Here is a 19373-nt window from a genome sequence, read left to right on the forward strand (position 1 = left end):
TACTTTGTTCTAATCACTTCCTTCATTTGCAACGAGATTTTCCATTCTTCAAATAAATTGATCCTTAATGCTTGACAAACTTAAAAACAGTTAATTACTTTCATATATACCTTGTAAAAGCAATATTGATATTTTAAAACAGTAAGAAACACTGCGCATGTGCAGTATTGAGAACTACACTCCTTTTTTACCATTGTCACACCTTTCTGCTGAGGTGGTTTTCAACTCCTGAGGCTCCATCGGAGGATCCAATGGACGCGACACATCTAAGGAACGGACGCACAGATTCCGCAGTGGCGGGCGGGAAACAACTTCAGCTCACGCATGTTGTCCGACCAGATGGAATCAGATGGAAATTCGTTACTGCACTAAAGTGCAATGTATTCCGAATAATATATATTGTTGTAATAAGACACCTTTTTGTTGCTTAATTACAGAAAAAACGTGACTTGCTTTAGTGTTTGGCATACTCTTCGATATTTGACATATAAAAAAAAACCGTAATCATTCAGTGGTGTTATGTAACGGAGAAGGAGGGGTATACATTTTTATACTTAAAAATTGGGACACATTTTATAAAAACAATAAACTACTACATACAAAAGAATATAATTTTATTAAGTTTTCTTCCTTGCACGTATTTTACTGAATATAATAGTCATAAATTATCCCTAATTAAATTTAATGCCGTGAAATATATAAACCTTTGAAACACCTAGCGATAAGAGGGTTAAAGAACGCAAATTCAATATCTAGACAATAATCAACCTTCATTAATCATGATCCTATTGCGAGTAAAAGTGCTGCTTCTATCTAGGTAATGCTGAAAATAATCAAATTTTATCATATGAAACGACGCAAAAGTGTGCAAAATAGCTTTATATTAGTCATGTAAATTAATATAAAAAGCCTAATTTAAAATATGAGATTTATTTTGACATCTTAATATTTAAATGAGATTTTACTTTAATTCGAATCTCTTTATTGTAGTCGGCAATTTTTTATATTATCCAGAGCTAATTAAGAGTTTGAATGCAGTCGATAAAGGTTACGCTTTTACTTAATTTCAATTTTTTTTTTTTTTTACAAAAAAAATTAATTATATGTGCCGTGCAATAATTTTTAAAACATAGGCGGATACAAAAAAAAATTATTGAAAATTTAATACATTTTGTTTCTGGATGCATATAAGCTGAGGATTGCTTTGTTTCCTCCGAAGGCAAAATAATACGAACTATTAAGAAATTATATATTTTTTCAATTTTATGATGATAAAGCACTCATTTTTTTAGATGTAATAGTTTTGAAAGTTATCCCATCAAGACACTAAAATTTTGTTTAATTTTTCATTCATTTAAATGATAATTTCATTTTTTTTAAATTCTCGGAGGTGCACATTTCCTCCCTCCATAGATTATTTATGTCAGTTGTAATAGTTCTAGGTCGAATAGTTTTGTTCCTGGAGCGTCAATACACCCACAGATAAGCAAACTTTTATTTTTAGAAGATGTAGAAATAAATAAAATAATAATGTGTAATATGAAGTAGTATTTGACTTATTATTTCATCTTTCTTTCTGCATATTAAAATGATTTGTAAAAATTGATGTTCTAAACAATAACATAAACAATAACAAACCGATTCTTTTAAGTTCTCTTTAAATTGACATACCTTTGCAGCTATTAAATTTTAAATTTCTGAGTAGTTAATTTCTCCTTGTTTCAAACATTTTTTTAGAACCAGTGATTATTCGGTTTAGGACAAAATTGATAGCGTTTAAAAAGAAACATTAGCTTTTTTTTCTCTTTGTATTATTTCCATTTATAATTATAATTATTTTAAAACACTGTCAATGAAATTTGGTGGTATGAGTTATGAAAGCACTCACGATTTTTTTTTTTTACTGGTTTACAAATACAGGTATCATTTGTATTCTGTCATTAAATTTCAAAAAAATATTTTTTTCATATTTTTTTAATTAATACTTAATTATAATTGGCCAGAAAGATGCACGATATTTATAAATATTCTCAATGAACCCAATCTCTATGCGAAATGAATCCTTGGCATATTAATACAAAACCCTAAAACAGTAAACATCATAATAAATTATGAAAGCTAATCTTGTGTCACATCTTTTAAAGATCCATTTTAAAACCAGTTTAAATGAATATACTTTTCAACAAAACTCCGATATACAAAAGTTAAAGCATAAAAATAAAAAATAAAAATTCTTTAATATGTACCATTTCATGCGTACGCATATTATTTTTAAATAAAATTACAAAAATTATCTCTTAAATTGGAAAAGCTTTCTTCTAATATATGCTACAATTGTTTGACAAATGAACCGGTAAACATTATTCTTATCGTGTCTACAATCATAATTAATTCAGCAATAAGTTTCATTGCCAAGCATAACAGCATAATGTCTGTAACATTTCAAGTCGCCTTATTATGCATCGAATATCGTATATTCTTATCAGTTCGAAATGTTTATTCAGTATAAGATCAAGTTTAGATGATTTTTATTTTAAATTTAATATTTCACTTTCCTCAGTTTATTTAAAGATTTAAAAGAAATGCCTTCTAATTACGAGTGCAGGATTTTCATTTTACATTATAAATTGCTCGTCTACATTTGTTGCGGAGTTGCTAATTTACTGAGAATTAAGATCAATTTACTATGTCAAAAATCAAAATCTAAATGCTGCTTTAAGTGCAATAATCATACGACAAATGAGCTATTGCGAAACGTCGATCACCAAACAGAAACTTATTTGGACAAATCTAGCGTTATTGAACGATGCAGGTGCAATGGATACGACAATATTTCGTGTAGAAATCTGGGAGAAGTTTCCATTGGTACACAATTCTTTATTTATTAAATGGGAGTAGTATATTTTATTAATCTATAAAGATCTCTTAAACAATAAAAGTTCTTTTCGAATGATTATTACAAACTTCGAGAGAAGTAAATTTCCACTCTCTTATAATTCATTTTTGGTGAAGAATCGATGAAAATGGAATGCATCAGCAAATGAAGAGACTCGATAATACCATTTAATAATTGCATTCTTCCAATTTTAAATTAGCATATTTGTACTCAGTAAATCATAGCATATTTGTACTCAGTTCAGAATCCAGATCCGATAATACAATTAAGAAATCAATGCTAAAAAGGTAAAGTTAATGTTCAAATAAAGGCATTGACTTATCATTTATTTTGTGTTAATAAAATCATACCTTCAACAAATTCCAAACTGATTTGAACACGGCAAAAATCTCTGATATTTCAGGACACGCAATTTGTATCTTACTGTTCGAAATGCTATGACTGATGACGCTATAAGGAATTAAGCATTCCTTATAGCGTCAAATATTTATAAGAATTCATTGGTCTCATGAAAATAGTTAAAAGATTAATGGAATTTAAAAGAAATTTCAGTCAGAATCTAAAAGAAAAGGAACTTATAACTCGAATTTTTAAATATATATAGAAGATAGTTATTACAGAGAAATTAAAATATCATACGCTTGAGCTCAAAGTCATTTGGTCTGGATATTCCACAAAGAATTCCAAACCATGTAAATTCCAATCAAAAAAAAGTTTTACATCCTAAGCTGCATCGCAAATTTAATAAGTGAGCATTTCTTTGATGAGTTTTTTTGCGATTTTGAATTGAAAGAAAAAGGAGCCTTTTTTGTATTTTAAAACATAAAGGTATTATTAAAGGATCTATAACAGATAAATGAAAGACCGCTTTTGATGAATTCAAATTTTATAAACTCTGTCTAGAAGCTCGCTATACATCAATTCTGAATTCGCACTTTTGTAATAGAAAAAAATTGGATCAAATTGTACACATAAAGAAAATTTAGTTATACTTATATTTTAGAAATCTTCCTTTAAGTAATTCAAAGAATGATCCTTTCAGTTTTAATTACCATTTCTCAAATAATTTCAGTTGAGGTAAAAATATACGCTATTTAATAAAATTAAATTTTGGATTCAAAGAACAAAAATGATAGATATCAATATTTTTCTCAGACCACTTACATTATGTAATGGTTTTTTAAGTTAAAAGTATTGTTCTTGATTTGAGAAGCTTTCTTCGAGTGTACTAGATATAAAATTCATAAATTATTTCTTGGATATTGATTGTTGTTTTTTTTTCATCAAACTTAGCTAAAAAATTGGTTTTCATTTCACTATAAATACTTATTTTATTAAAATTATCAACTTGTTGGTCTCGCTGAGACATGAGTTTTACAAAGTTCTACCAAATACACAATAATGTTAATGATTCGCTATTTTTTTAACAACAAATGTTTTAACAAAGAAAAAATTCATAAACATTTGAAATATTAAACTGCGACCTATTCTTTCACGTGTATGTTGCAAACCAAATTTCAGTTACCAAAGATATGAATTAACCTGAATAATAAAGGAAGATTAAGATAATTTTAAGAATTTAAATATCATTCATTTTCACTATTCATCTTGCGTTTGTTTTGAATTTAATTAGAATTTAAAGATAATTAGCATTGATATGAGAAAAAAAAATTTAATAAATAAATTTATTCGAAGTCAGTTACCCTGCGGTTAGATTCTATTAAAAATTTCTTGTTAAAGTGACAATAAATCGCAGTCAAATTTCTATATATATTCTAAAAATTCCATTTATTTGAAATTCGTATAGATATTTTGAACATACAAACACAACCGTTGAACTTTTCATTTCTCTTGATGTTCCAATCTAAAAAAAATTTTAATTTCAAGTACTGATTCTCACAGATTTAAATATGACGCAGTCAAATTTTTAGCAACAAACATATTATGATAAGCAACAACAAAATATTTTAATTCAGAATTGCATTTTAATCTATAACGGTAAGAAATGTTTTATTTCTTATCGAGAGTGGAATTTTTGAATTGTTATGAACCTATCATTTCAGAAGGATAAAAAATATTATGGATTTTTTAAAATTAAATATATATATATACTCTAGAATATTTGAAGTTTGTATAATGATAAAAAATTTTACATTTTAAGACTGAATTTTCGCACAAACATTGAAATTATATCTCATATTCAACTTCAGTTCGTTAGGTAAATAATGGATTGTGCTGGAAGATTCATTTTTCGAAGGTCACATTACATCAAAGCTAATGTCAAACAACTACTACCTCATCAAACTGCTTATAACAACATATTCTAAGCCAATCATATCCTTACTAAATGATAAGAGCTTCAGAAAGAATGAACAGAAAACACAATTCAGAGCCAATCAATAAATTTTGAAGTATAAAAGAAACTTAAAATATCAAAATACTGAAAGGTTCTCCAAGATCAACTTGAGAACAAAAAAATTTAAATACAGAATAAAAAAAACTATAACATACGGAAAGTGATACATAAATCGCAGGTCGAAAAACTGAAAACAAAATAAATTTACAATTCACTTCCGTTGAAGAATCAAACTGAGTTGAAAGTATCACAGTGAAAAAAAAGTTCCTGATTTCAAATTACTGCACTCACTCCCAAAGATCTTCCGGCCTATCCTACATGGTAAAAGTAAAAACTGTAACCCTTCCTTATAACTATTCCTCCAACGCATCTCCAACATCCACATCCTATAGAATTGTAGGAAAACAAATCGACCCCTTCGTCCTAGGATCTTTTCAGTCATTTCTATATGTCAAGAGAGAAAGCCTTATATATACATAAATGCATTTCTCCAAGACTTCTCTAACATATAAATCCTCCAACATCTCATGAAAATTGACTGGCCCATTTATCCAAGGATCTTTTCATGTAATCTTATATGTCAATGGTAAAGCTCTAACATATCCTTAAACTTTTCTCTCCAACCAATATTCTACATCCTCCAGCAAAACATGAAAACAAACTGACCTATTCATCCCAAGATCTTTTCAGCCATTCCTACATGTCAATGGAAAAACCTAACACATACTTAAACTCATTCCTTCATCACATACCCAACATCCTCATACTCAAACATCACATGAAAACCAACTGACCCATTCATCCCAGGGTTTCTCCAGCCAACCCTATATGTCAATAATCAAAGCATAAAACATCCTTATACTTATTCCTCCGAATCTTGTCCAACATCATATGAATACAAACTGACTCATTCATCCCAGATATTTGCAGCCAATCCTGTATGTCATTAACTGAAGCCTTATACATCCTTAAATTTATTCCTCATTATCCTGTCCAACATCCACATCTCCAACACCACATGAAAAACAAACTGACCCATTCATCCCCAAATTTTTTCAACCATTTCTACATCGCAATAATCGAAGCCTTACACATCCTTAAACTTATTACTCAAAATCCCGTCCAACATCCACATCCTCCAACACCACATGAAAACAAACAGTCCCATTTATCCTAGGTCCTTTTCAGTCATTTCTATACGTCAATAACCGTAGCCTAAAACATTCTTATGCCTATTCCTCTAAATCTTGTCCAACATGATATGAAAACAAACTCACTCATTCATCCCAGATATTTGCAGCCAATCCTGTATGTCATTAACTGAAGCCTTACACATCCTTAAATTTATTCCTCATAATCCTGTCCAACATCCACATCTCCAACACCACATGAAAAACAAACTGACCCATTCATCCCATATATTTTCAGGCAATCCTACATGGCAATAATCGAAGCCTAAGATATCCTTAAACTTATCTCCAACATCCACATGCCCCAACTTTACACGAAAGGAAACTGACCAATTCATCTTAGATCTTTTCAACAAATCCCGTATGTCAATAACCGAAGCCTTACATATCCTTAAACTTTTTCCTCAAACTCCTGTCCAACATCCACATCCTCCAACACCTCATCAAAATAAACTGATTCATTCATCCCAGATCTTTTCAGGCAATCCTACATGGCTTACACAAGCTTTACACATCCTTAAATTTATTCATCGAACACATTTCCGACAACCACATCCTCAGATATCACATGAAAACAAACTGATTTCCAGAGGGCTCCTCTACCAAGAAGTTAATGATAATCTTCTCGAAAGAGACAAATAACTTGCAATCAAAAGCCATTATGTTGCAGTCACTTTCTCGAATTTAATGCTTACTCACAGCCCTCCTCTATTTGTAAAAGCTTGGGAAACAAACGTTTTAGCATGAATGTCCATTGAAGGATCTGTCACGGATCAATGAATCGTCACTATTATGCTTCACAATGGTTGAAACAATCGCCTTTCCCAAGAAGTTTTTTTTTTTTCGATTCCGATTTCTTTTTTGATTTTTTATTTCCTCCAAATTTTAAAAATCTGTATGGGTTTGTAAAATATTTATTTGCAATTACTACTCTCTCAAACGATAAATATTGCATCCGGTAATAAAAGCGGTTTTTTTTTTTTTTTTTTTTTATACTGTGAGTACTTGCTGTCGGTAAGGCAAACTCAAAAATCATTCGGAATTTTGAGTACAGAACAGTATATTCCAAACTGAATTATTTTACATGCACAACTTAGTTTTTGCAATAGTTCAAACAATCGCATATTGTTATCCGTTAAGGATTTTTTATTGCAAATATTCTCGGACAACTCACTCAATCCAGGTTTTAAGAGTTCTGTATGAATACGTTAAATATGTATTTGTTATCAGTACTCAGGCGATCAATACAGAGTCCATTGCGAGTATAATACGATTACTATTTTTTTTACTATGAATATTTACATATCTTACGTCGAGTTCAAAAATCATTAAAAAACTCATCGCAGTCAAAAGTCATTCACATACTCGTAATCAAATGATAAAATCTTCATAATACAGATATTTTACAGGTTGGAACAATCGCCCAATTGCTGCCTAAAACAAGGATGGTTTTTTTTTTTTTTTTTTTTGCAATAATTGCAATGATTGTCTTTACAATTTTTTTACTCCAGATTTTAAAAGCCTATATGAATCCATTGAATGAGTCAGCTCCTGGTGGAATAATTTTTTCTAGTACACGATATATATTTTTTTCTTTTGTACGAATATTTGCAATCTCTAAGTGCATTTCATATAGCACAAAACAAGTCACACAATAAGAAATTCGAAATTGAAACACAGAATCGTCAAAGTGTATCCTCGCAAAGGTTGGAACGATCGAATATTTTTCTTCGCCAAGAAAGATCTTGGTTTTTTCTTGATCCAAGAAAGATCAAGAAACTTTTTGCTGGGATTCTCCAAACCCTTTACTTTGTCCCAGTTTCAAAAGTACATAAAGGTCCATTGAATCTATATTTGTACCTGCTATCCCGCGGCCATTGGCATATGTAGCCTATTATAATTTACTTTTTTTTACACTAAGAGGGCTTGCATTTATTACGTCAGTTTGATTTTTATTTTTTAAGTTTAATTTTGAAGAGGTGAGCAAATGATGGTCAAAATGAGCCGCATAGAAAATCTACCAATTATTCGTTCATTTTTCGTACCTAAGAATTAAATTTAATAATCTGGCCAATAAAATACTTGACTCATTTGTGCATCTTGTAAGCAACATAAACAACAAGATAAACTAGATCCTTCTCATAACAAACGTAAAGTTTCATACTCTTTTTTAAAAAAAGTCACTAAAATAGCAGGAAACAAGTTATATTAAAAATAGAATTAAGTGAATTCCAATTTTACATTCATTTTTGGACGAAAGAATACTCCTGCTTGGAAGCAACAGTTTTGGTCTACTCTCTAACAACTTGACAAATTTGAATGTTCAACTCTTAGCAACAGTAATTTCTTATCTTCATTTCCAAAAAGAAAAGTAACACCACCAGTAATATAATTATCCTACGTCTCTATTTCAAGGCCAAGAACGTCACGTTCGACAGAATTATTGGATTCGTGCTAAATTCATACGTAGAAACCTTTCTCTACAACAGACCGAAAAAGGAAGAATACCTCGAACTTGAACCCCACAGTTTCTTTTGAACATGACAACCTAAATTTCATCAACAATGTTATTAACTCAGACAACAATCTCATAAGAGACGATTCGGAAATGTAGGATAATGTGGGGAAAGTATTTCTTTTCCAGGTTAATAACTCCCTGACTTATGAATGTAATTGAAACTTAGAATAAATGAACTCTCTTAAGTAGAAATACAAGCAATAAAGCGCCATTAATAATGGTCCAGCTTACGAGATAGAAATTCAAATATAATTTTCTGACTTTGACAAGATACAGCAGGCAGTAATTCGGTATCTTGACAAATACTTTTAAATCACTGTAGAATCTAACTTAACCATATCCTACATATATCATATGTAGAGTATGTTGCATACTCATTAAACACATACATGGAGATTCAAAAGAGTAAACTGCTGAACATCACAACATTAAAGCCAAATAGAAAAAAAAGACCCATCAAACCAGAGTGATAAATATATTGAAAAAAAATGTATCATTCGAAACCCTTTCTAACGTAGGCCCTCTGAACTGGAATGGCTTTCTATTGAATATCGAAACGTCCCCTTTCCTACCTGTTTTCGAAAAACTAATAAAAATTATAGTGACATGAGCTGCCGCGGTACATTTGGAAGTCCACAACTTCAAACTCAGAGCGATGTACTAACGTTTTTATAATGCATTGGATCTAATTAATGCAAGTTATGCTTTTCATGCATTCCTTGTGATATATACAAACTATATTTTTATTTTTAATGTCCAATACAAAAAAATTTTGTTAAATAAATGTGAAGAAAAATTCTCTCTCTATTTTTTTTCCTGTAACACAAATTAGATAACAGAAAACTGAAATCACCGGCCACTGAATCACTTAAAAAAATTGAATGCAAATTAATTCTGATTGAATCAAGAAATAATCGTGAAATATTTCTGAAATTAAAAACAACTATTTCAGTTTAATCAAATTGACTATCAAGTCAACTTTAATACTCATGATTAGTTAAATTTTTAGAAATACTGAAATCAGACATTTTAATTATAAAGGAAAAACATTAGCAAATTTTAATAATCAAATAACATGAAAGAAATAATTGTTAAATTTTCTTATTTGTAACATCTAATCTACATCTGGACCAAATTTCCATTGCATTATTTAATGACAGGTTACATAATTGACATAAATTAAAAGTCGGCATCACAGATAATTTTTTCTAAAGAATTAATGAAAAAAAAATTAGTCATTTATAATTAGTTTAATGATTAAAAGTCCGGGACGCTATAGCTTTATAAAATATCATGAATGGTGGAGATATTCTTCTTGCCTTATTGGATATTCCGACAAGGAAAGGATGGAAAAAGAAAAGATTCAATTCAGAAATCTATCGCACTTCATTTCGCTCTAAAGTAAGAATTTACACATACCTAATTGAAACAATACGCGTGCATTCATCTCTCATTTCTTAATCGCTTATCTTTATCGAAATAGATCGGATATTTGTTGTGGATACTTCCGTATGCCCGGCTACTTTAGAGTTGTTTCCAAGTTACTTTGTAGGTATTTTATCCATTCATTCGAAATGCGTAAATATTTAGAACGACTTACTACACTATATCGGCCGTTCATTGGCACTAGGAGAATTATTACAACCAGAAACAATGCCTAAAGCTCATAAAAGGAAAATATTTCCGCGTTGTCTCAATCTTAATCGTAAATATTCTATTGCAATAATAATTTCATTTATTATTCCGGGACTCTAAAAATTTTTTATAATTTTGAATCTACAAAATTTTGCAGTGAACAGAGTTTGGAATTTATCTAATAAATCTGTTTTCAAGAAATTTTTAAAATTAGCTGATAGTCTCTCAAAGATGTCAAAAATTTTGGTTTAAAAATATGAACCATAGTGCAATTTAGAAAGAAACATTATTTAGTTTTCAGACAGGTTTCAAATCTCTGTAGATTTCAGTTTACGCTGACTACGAATAAATCCAAAATGCCTGATGGCAAAGCTTAATTTTTTAAAATAATTTATGAATTTATTACAGTTATAAGTAAATATTGTCTGAAAGCATACCCAATATGTGCGTTTACAGAACTGTGATAATAAATTAATGTGGAATTTCATTACTGCAGTGCATAAAATAATTCCTTTACTTTTAGTTTGAATTTTAATGAGAAAGTATATAATTAAAATTTATATTGAAGTAAAATATCAATACACTTATGAATACCAGGTTGCTCAAATAATTTCTTATCGTTTAAAGATATCCCTTTTTAAAATTCTAATCATAATTAGGAACGTAATGAATTTAAATATTAACCTTTTATTTTAAAAAGTATTTATAATTATCTAGACTTACAATAATGCTTAATAAAAATGAAAAAAATATAAAAGAATATTATTATCAATTAGAATAACAGAAACATTTTTTTAAAAATAACAATGCAGAGATAAAAAAATTCTTATTATTGAAGACAACGTGCACATTTGCGTTACAATTGTCATGATTTTTGAAAATTACATGATGACAACGTAACATTACACAGTTATATGACAAAAAAAAATATTACAAAAACTTTGCTTGGACAGCTGATAAACAATAATATATAAAATTGTAAATCTATATAATATACAGTAAGCAGAAATAAAGGGATTTTTTTCTTTTTGCTTCATTTTTTTTCTTTTTTTAAAAATATTTTGTATTTTTTCATATTTTCTTTTTTTCATTTTTTTTTTTTCATATTTTTTTTCATGGGTTTTTTTTTTTTTCATCTTTTTTTTTTCCTTTTATATTTTTTATATCTATTTTTTCCTTTTTTCTATTTTTTTATATATTTTTTCATAATTTTTTTTCTATTTTCTATTTTTTATCCCCTTTTTCAAATATATATTTAATGAACAAACATGGAAATAACATACATTTGATGAAAACAAAATTACAAACTATTTCAACAAGAAGTCATCTAACTATAAAATTTCTGCATGAGAAAATAGTTTCAATTTTATGAAACAAATTTGTAAAATATATTATTTTCTATGTTTAAAACATTCAATTGTCAAGATTTTTGAAAATTATATGATGACTAAATATATATATCATATATTTCACATTTATATGACAAAAGAAATATTACAAAAACTTTGCTTGGACAGCCTAAAAAGAATAATATATAAAATTGTATTTCTATATAATATACAGCAAGCGCAATTAAAGGGGATTTTTTATTCGTTTTCTTAATGTTTTCATTTCTTTTATATTTTATTTTTTGTATTTTTTTAAATATGTTCTTCTTTTTTTTCATGATTATTTTCTTTTCTTTTTTTTCATTTTTTCTTTCTTTTTTTTCACCTTTTTTATATCTATTTTGTTTTGTTTTTTCTAATTTTTTAATATATTTTTTTATTTTATATTTTTAATCCCCTTTTTTAAATATAAATTTAATGAAAAAACATGGAAATCACACACATTTGATGAAAACAAATAAAATCACAAACTATTTGAACAAAAAATGATCTAATTATAAATTTTTGCATGAAAAAAAAGTTTGGATATTATTGAAACAAATTTGTAAAATATATTATTTTCTAAGTTTGAAACATTCTTGTTTCTTCTTGAAAGAATTCATTTGAACGTTATCATATATATATGTGTGTATTTATATAAATAATAAATTAAATTTATTTCACTTTTTTATATACAAATATCTTTTAATAAATTTTTGTGGTGTTTATAAATTCTATTGCATTACTTTAAAATATTATTTTCAGATTAATAACTCAAAATCCAAAAAGTTTTATTTTATTTATTTAAATTTAATAGGCAAATATCTTTCTTTTTAAACTTTTCGTTAAACATTTATTTTCAAGAGTATGAATTTTTTTAAAAAAATCTGACTTTCAGTCAATTCTTTTTCGATCGATCTTGTTAAATCAGTCTTTTGACAAATTCTTTAAAAAAATTTTGTTATGCGTTCACTTGATTCTAAAAGTAAAATGATTTTTAAAAGAATGAGACTCCAACAAATGATGTTAATTTTTAAAATTTTCATTCAAACCAAGCTCTAAAAAAAGCAATTATTATGGAGTCGAAGAACTTTAATTTGTTAATACTTTATAATATTAAGCCACTTGAATAAGGTAAGTTATGCAGGACTTTTATTATTATTATTTTCTTTATTCTCCCGTTTTTTTCATCAAGAAAATTTATCTCAGAAGCCCCTTCAATTAAACTTTATCAATTATAAATGTTTCAACTCATCTAATCGAATCTAAAAATATCTTTGTTCTTAATATAATATATGGCTGAAGAACTGCATATTTAGATAGGCGTTCTTTAACGGATTTCTTGAATACCTGTCTATAGTGTTTACTAATTTTATGGGATATGGAATTACTTTAAAATAGTTTTTACCCCTTATAATTTGAAATCTGAAAATTATAAGCGATATTTCTTAATCTGTAACAAGTGTTGATGGGAGAATTTTTTTAAGGATTTAAATAAAGTAATTTGCGCCATTTTCTAAGAAATAAAGAAAAACACCATGAAAACAAAGCAAAAACAATTTTACTTAAACTTCATCTTAGAAATTTCTTTTAAATATTACAATGGCTTTCTTTTTTTAATACGTATATACTTTTAAAATGTTAAGAGTTTGTGGATCTAACTTTATAATCCAATTTTCAATTATATCTTGAAATATTGAACCCTCATATCCATTCTTCCGAATTCCATATTCCAGTTGGAAATAAATTATTTAATATTTTCGAGTTATAGATATCAATGAAGCAAACTACAATTTCTCAGATGGAAATACAAAAATGAAGTATTTTCGATTGTCTATGAATCGTTTAACGTAATTAATTTTTCATTCTATTGCTAACTCAGTCTTAATAAATATCAAATTCGATTGATTTCATAATTCCAAAACGCTTTTAATGTATATTGAGAAATACATGTATAAAAATGAGCTGAATTTAATTATAAGCTCTTAAAAATTAATCTAACAATTACTATTTAAAACGTAGATAAAAATTTTCTATATTTTTTTTTCGTAAGTGCTTAAGCTATTAATTAAATGAATAATAATTTTTATTATTATTAATATTACACTACTATTAATGAAAAAAACAACAATATGAAGTCGATGTATGTTCAAAAGAGGCCTAATTAACATTCAAGAATTCGTTAAAGCAGTGATCCAGTGCTCAGCAGATAAATTCTACTTCCGTTTTTTTTTTTTTTTTTTTTTTTTTTTTTTTTTGCAATGCTTGTTTGAATATTTTATGTGACTTCAAAATATAATAAAATGATACATGGTTCTTCGAACGCTGATCAAGGGATATTTTTTTTTCTTTTCTTGCCTCGATTCTTCGGACCTTTTACTTAGCCCATATTTCAAAAGTCTATGTGTGTCCATTAAATCTGTATTTTCAAATACTTTCCAGAAAATCGATGCAACTTCCAGTAGTTTTTCTGCAATGCCTGTTGGAATATTGCATGGCGCTTTCAAAATTTAAGAAGAAATCAATTCAAATCTCAGGATATAAGAAACAGAATTATTGATCTTCAAAACGTGCATAAATAAAATACTGGACATTTTTTTTGTGTGAAGTGAGGAGTTAGTAATGGTTTATTTATTTAATTTATTTTTTGCTCTGATTCGTAAGATTCTTGTCCATATTTCAATAGTCTATATGGTTCAGATGAATCTGTGTATGTAATTACATTTCAGGCAATCAGCGCAGTTCTTTGCTTTTTTTTTTTTTGCAATTTGTATTTTTAGTTTCCAGGTTTAGTTAAAATTCATGCAGAATAGAAGTCATACGGCAGGATATTGGAAACTGAATTATGAAGCCTTAAAAGAATGTACGTATGGAATGACTCGAACGCTGGGCTAGTATTTTTCAGCCAAAATGGCTATTTAAAATACTTTTTTGCTGGATTCTGCAAATCTTTATTCCATTATCTCAAAATTCTTAATATACTGAAGAATCTTTATTTTTAATAATTTCTTAGAAGATTGATACATTTTTTTTTTATTGTCGATTGCAAAATTTTAGAAGTCAAGTCACTGATTAGGAAACTGAAGAAACTGATTAGAAACTGAATGATATTATTTTAAAAATGTATTCTTCGAATGCTGGTCAAGTATTTCTCCTCCAAGAAGGGTTTTTTTTATTGCGATCCTGTTGTTGTAATTGTTGCACATCACCAGGGACTGCAGAGCTTTATCAAGTCTATGAAATTGTGCACCGTGAAGAAGTCAAATACTAACAATGGACTGTCAATAAGACCCTGTCTGGAGAGGCGCAGACAAATCAGAATGCAATCAGCTGAAGTCTCTTGCCTAAAATAATTGGGAGAGATTTTAGCCTTGCTTGGAACCCACAGACAATTTTAAAGTTCTAAGGTGACCACTAAGACAGAGAGAGCTCAGCTCTCGCTTTTGCCAAGCCAATTTTTCTATTGAAGACAAAGACACATGAACAGAAGCAGAAAATGTCCACATATGATTCAAGGTGTACTTTTTCAGAGCAGATGGCTTTTATTCAGGGACTTATAAGACCGCGGAGTCCAGAACGCTAGTTAGATGATAGACGACTACAGATAACATGTTGTTTCTAGCCTCTGTGCGACGACATTAGAGATTATTCTGAAGCATTCGGAGCACTCGCATTAGCAGTTTAGCTCGCACTTACGTCCCTTGCAACCATACTCTGTGCTGAAACATTGTGCGCAAGGACTCTCTATAATTGAGGTATAATGTACTTCCTCATTTTGTAGAAAAGTCCCCAAGATTTTTTTAAATACCTATGATGGTATTATAATCTCTTTTAAAGCTTCAATGAGGCGCCTTATAGAAAAAATAATCCACTACAAAGAAGAATACTTTCTTTTTGATATGGGGTGTCCGTTTTCTTTATGGTTCAATGCGAATATTAATTTATCGCTTTGCATTTTTTAGATTCTACAGTATTCGGATTGACCCCCTTATTTTAATGAAGAGCAGTCCTTTCAATATTTCCATTACGGACACATTAACAGAAGCAGAAAATGTCCACACATGATTCAAGGTGTACTTATTCAGATCAGATGGATTTCATTCAGGGACTTGTCAGTCCACAGAGCCCAGAAGGCTAGTTAGATGATAGACGACTAAAGAAAACATGTTGTTTCTAGCCTCTGTGCTACGACATTATAGATTATTCTGAAGCATTTGGAGCAGTCGCATTAGGAGTTTAGCTCACACTTACGTCCCTTGCAACCATATTCTGTGCTGAAACATTGTGCGCGAGGACTCTCTAATTGAGGTACAATATTCTACCTCAATTTCTAGAAAAGTCCCCAAGAGTTTTTAAAATACATGTGATGGGATTATAGTCTCTTAAAAGGCTTTAGTTAGGCGCCTTATAGAACAAAGAATTCACTATATACTTTCTTTTTGATGTGGGGTGTCTGGTTTCTCTTTGTTCAGTGCGAATATTATTTTTTCTGCGGGAGTTTGTTAGATACTGCAGTATTGAGATGGACCCTCTAATTTTAATGAAGAGCAGTCCTTTCAATATTTCTATTAAGTACACATTAACAAAAGCAGGAAATGTCCACAAAGGATTCAAGGTGTACTTATTCATAGCTGATGGCTTTTATTCAGGGACTTGTAAGACCGCAGAGTCCAGAAGGCTAGTTAGATGATAGACGAATAAAGATAACATGTTGTTTCTAGCCTCTGTGCTACGACATTTTAGATTATTCTGAAGCATTTGAAGCAGTCGCCTTAGGAGTTTAGTTCGCACTTACGTCCCTTGCAACCATATTCTGTGCAGAAACATTGTGCGCCAGGACTCTCTATAATTGAGGTATAATGTTCTTCCTCAATTTCTAGAAAAGTCCTCAAGAGTTTTTTAACTACTTGTGATGGTATTATAGTCTCTCCTAATGCTTCAATGAGGCGAAGTTTAGAAAAAAGAATCCACTACAAAGAGGAATACTTTCTTTTTGATGTGGGGTGTCCGTTTTCTTTATGGTTCAAGGCGAATATTATTTTATCGCTTTGCATTTGTTAGATACTACAATATTGAGATGGACCCTCTTAATTTAATGAAAAGCAGTCCTTTCAATATTTCTCTTAAACACACATTAACAGAAGCAGGAAATGTCCATAAATGATTCAATTTGTAATTTTTCAGAGCATAATGGCTTTTATTCAGGGACTTGTAGAAGCGCGGAGTCCAGAAGGCTAGTTAGATGATAGAAGACTGAAGATAACATGTTGTTTCTAGCCTCTGTGCGTCTGCATTACTGATTAAGCTGAAGCATTTGGAGCACTCGCTTTTGGAGTTCAGCTAGCACTTACGTAGCTTGCAACCATACTCAGTGCTGAAACAGTTTGCACGTAAACTCTCTATAATTGAGGTATATTGTTCTTCCTCAATTTCTAGAAAAGTCCCAAAGAGTTTTTAAAATACATGTGATGGGATTATACTCTCTTAAAAGGGTTTAGTTAGGCGCCTTATAGAAGAAAGAATTCACTATATACTTTCTTTTTGATGTGGGGTGTCTGGTTTCTCTTTGTTCAGTGCGAATATTATTTTTTCTCCGGGAATTTGTTAGATACTGCATGGACCCTCTAATTTTAATGAAGAGCAGTCCTTTCAATATTTCTTTAACTACACATTAACAAAAGCAGGAAATGTCCACAAAGGATTCAAGGTGTACTTATTCATAGCTGATGGCTTTTATTCAGGGACTTGTAAGACCGCAGAGTCCAGAAGGCTAGTTAGATGATAGACGACTAAAGATAACATGTTGTTTCTAGCCTATGTGCTACGACATTATAGATTATTCTGAAGCATTTGAAGCAGTCGCATTAGGAGTTTAGTTCGCACTTACGTCCCTTGCAACCATATTCTGTGCAGACACATTGTGCGCCAGGACTGTCTATAATTGAGATATAATGTTCTTCCTCAATTTCTAGAAAAGTCCTCAAGAGTTTTTTAAATACCTGTGATGGTATTATAGTCTCTCAAAAGGCTTCAATGAGGCGCTGATAGAAGAAGGAATCCCCTACAAAGAGTAATAGTTTCTTTTTGATGTGGGGTGTCCGTTTTCTTTATGGTTCAAGGCGAATATTAATTTATCGCTTTGCATTTGTTAGATACTACAATATTGAGATAGACCCTCTTATTTTAATGAAGAGCTGTCCTTTCAACATTTTTATTACGGTCAGAAGCAGGAAATGTCCATATATGATTCAAGGTGTACTTTTTCAGAGCATATGGCGTTTATTCAGGGACTTGTAGAAGCGCGGAGTCCAGAAGGCTAGTTAGATGATAGACGACTAAAGATAACATGTTGTTTCTAGCCTATGTGCGTCTGTATTATTGATTATGCTGAAGCATTTGGAGCACTCGCTTTTGGAGTTCAGCTAGCACTTACGTAGCTTGCAACCATAATCTGAGCTGAAACACTGCGCGCGAGGGCTCTCTATAATTGAGGTATAATGTTCTTTCTTAATTTCTAGAAAAGTACTCAAAAGTTCCAGGAGTTTTTAAAATACATGTGATAGTATTATAGTCTCTCAAAAGGCTTCAATGAGTCGCCTTATAGAAGAAAACTTGAAGTGGGTATGCACTTCAAAGAGGAATGCTTTCCCTTATGTGGCCTGTCCTATTTCTTTCTACGTTCGAATCGAACATCTTCGTTTTTTCGATGAGCTTTTGTTTGATACTGCAATATAAGGAAGTATTCTCTTAATTTAATAAAAAGCAGTCCTTTGAATTTTTCTTTTGAACTTTTTACACCAGAAGCAGGTGTCTTCCTAATATATTTCTGCTTGTATTTTTTTAGGTCACTTTTTATCTTCTCTTCAGTACGCAATTTCTAATGTGCTGGCTCATTGAAACATTAATTTAGTTAACATGCATAGTTTTGTTTTTAGTTTTTCTTATTGTGCTTTCTCATATCTCATCAATATTGTTGTTCTTGCTTTTAAGTTTTTTTTCAGGCATTTTTTGACAAAATTTGTTGAGAATTCACATTTTGAAATTCTTTCTAAAGACACTGACTGCTTGTTGAAAAAGCAGCGCCGGAAGATTATTTTTAGTGAAATATCTATGTATTACCTTCCATTTTTTTTCACCACTTCAATTTTGTTTTAAATTCATTCATAAAAGGAACTTATAGATGTATTTTTTTATAGAAGAGCATAGACAACTGCGTCTAATGCACTTCATTTTAAATCTTAGAAATTTCCTAAAACAGTTTTCTGGGAATAACAAATATCTCAGAAACGCCTTCTTTTTTAGATAAAAGATGGCCTCCACTTTTAATACTGTAAAGTCAATTATAGAAGATGCCTTTTTTTATGTTGAGCTTGGTTTTCATCACTTTTTCACACGTAACCGGACTGAATCG

The sequence above is a fragment of the Argiope bruennichi genome, chromosome 10, assembly GCF_947563725.1.
Source record: "Argiope bruennichi chromosome 10, qqArgBrue1.1, whole genome shotgun sequence".
Classification (NCBI taxonomy): domain Eukaryota; kingdom Metazoa; phylum Arthropoda; class Arachnida; order Araneae; family Araneidae; genus Argiope; species Argiope bruennichi.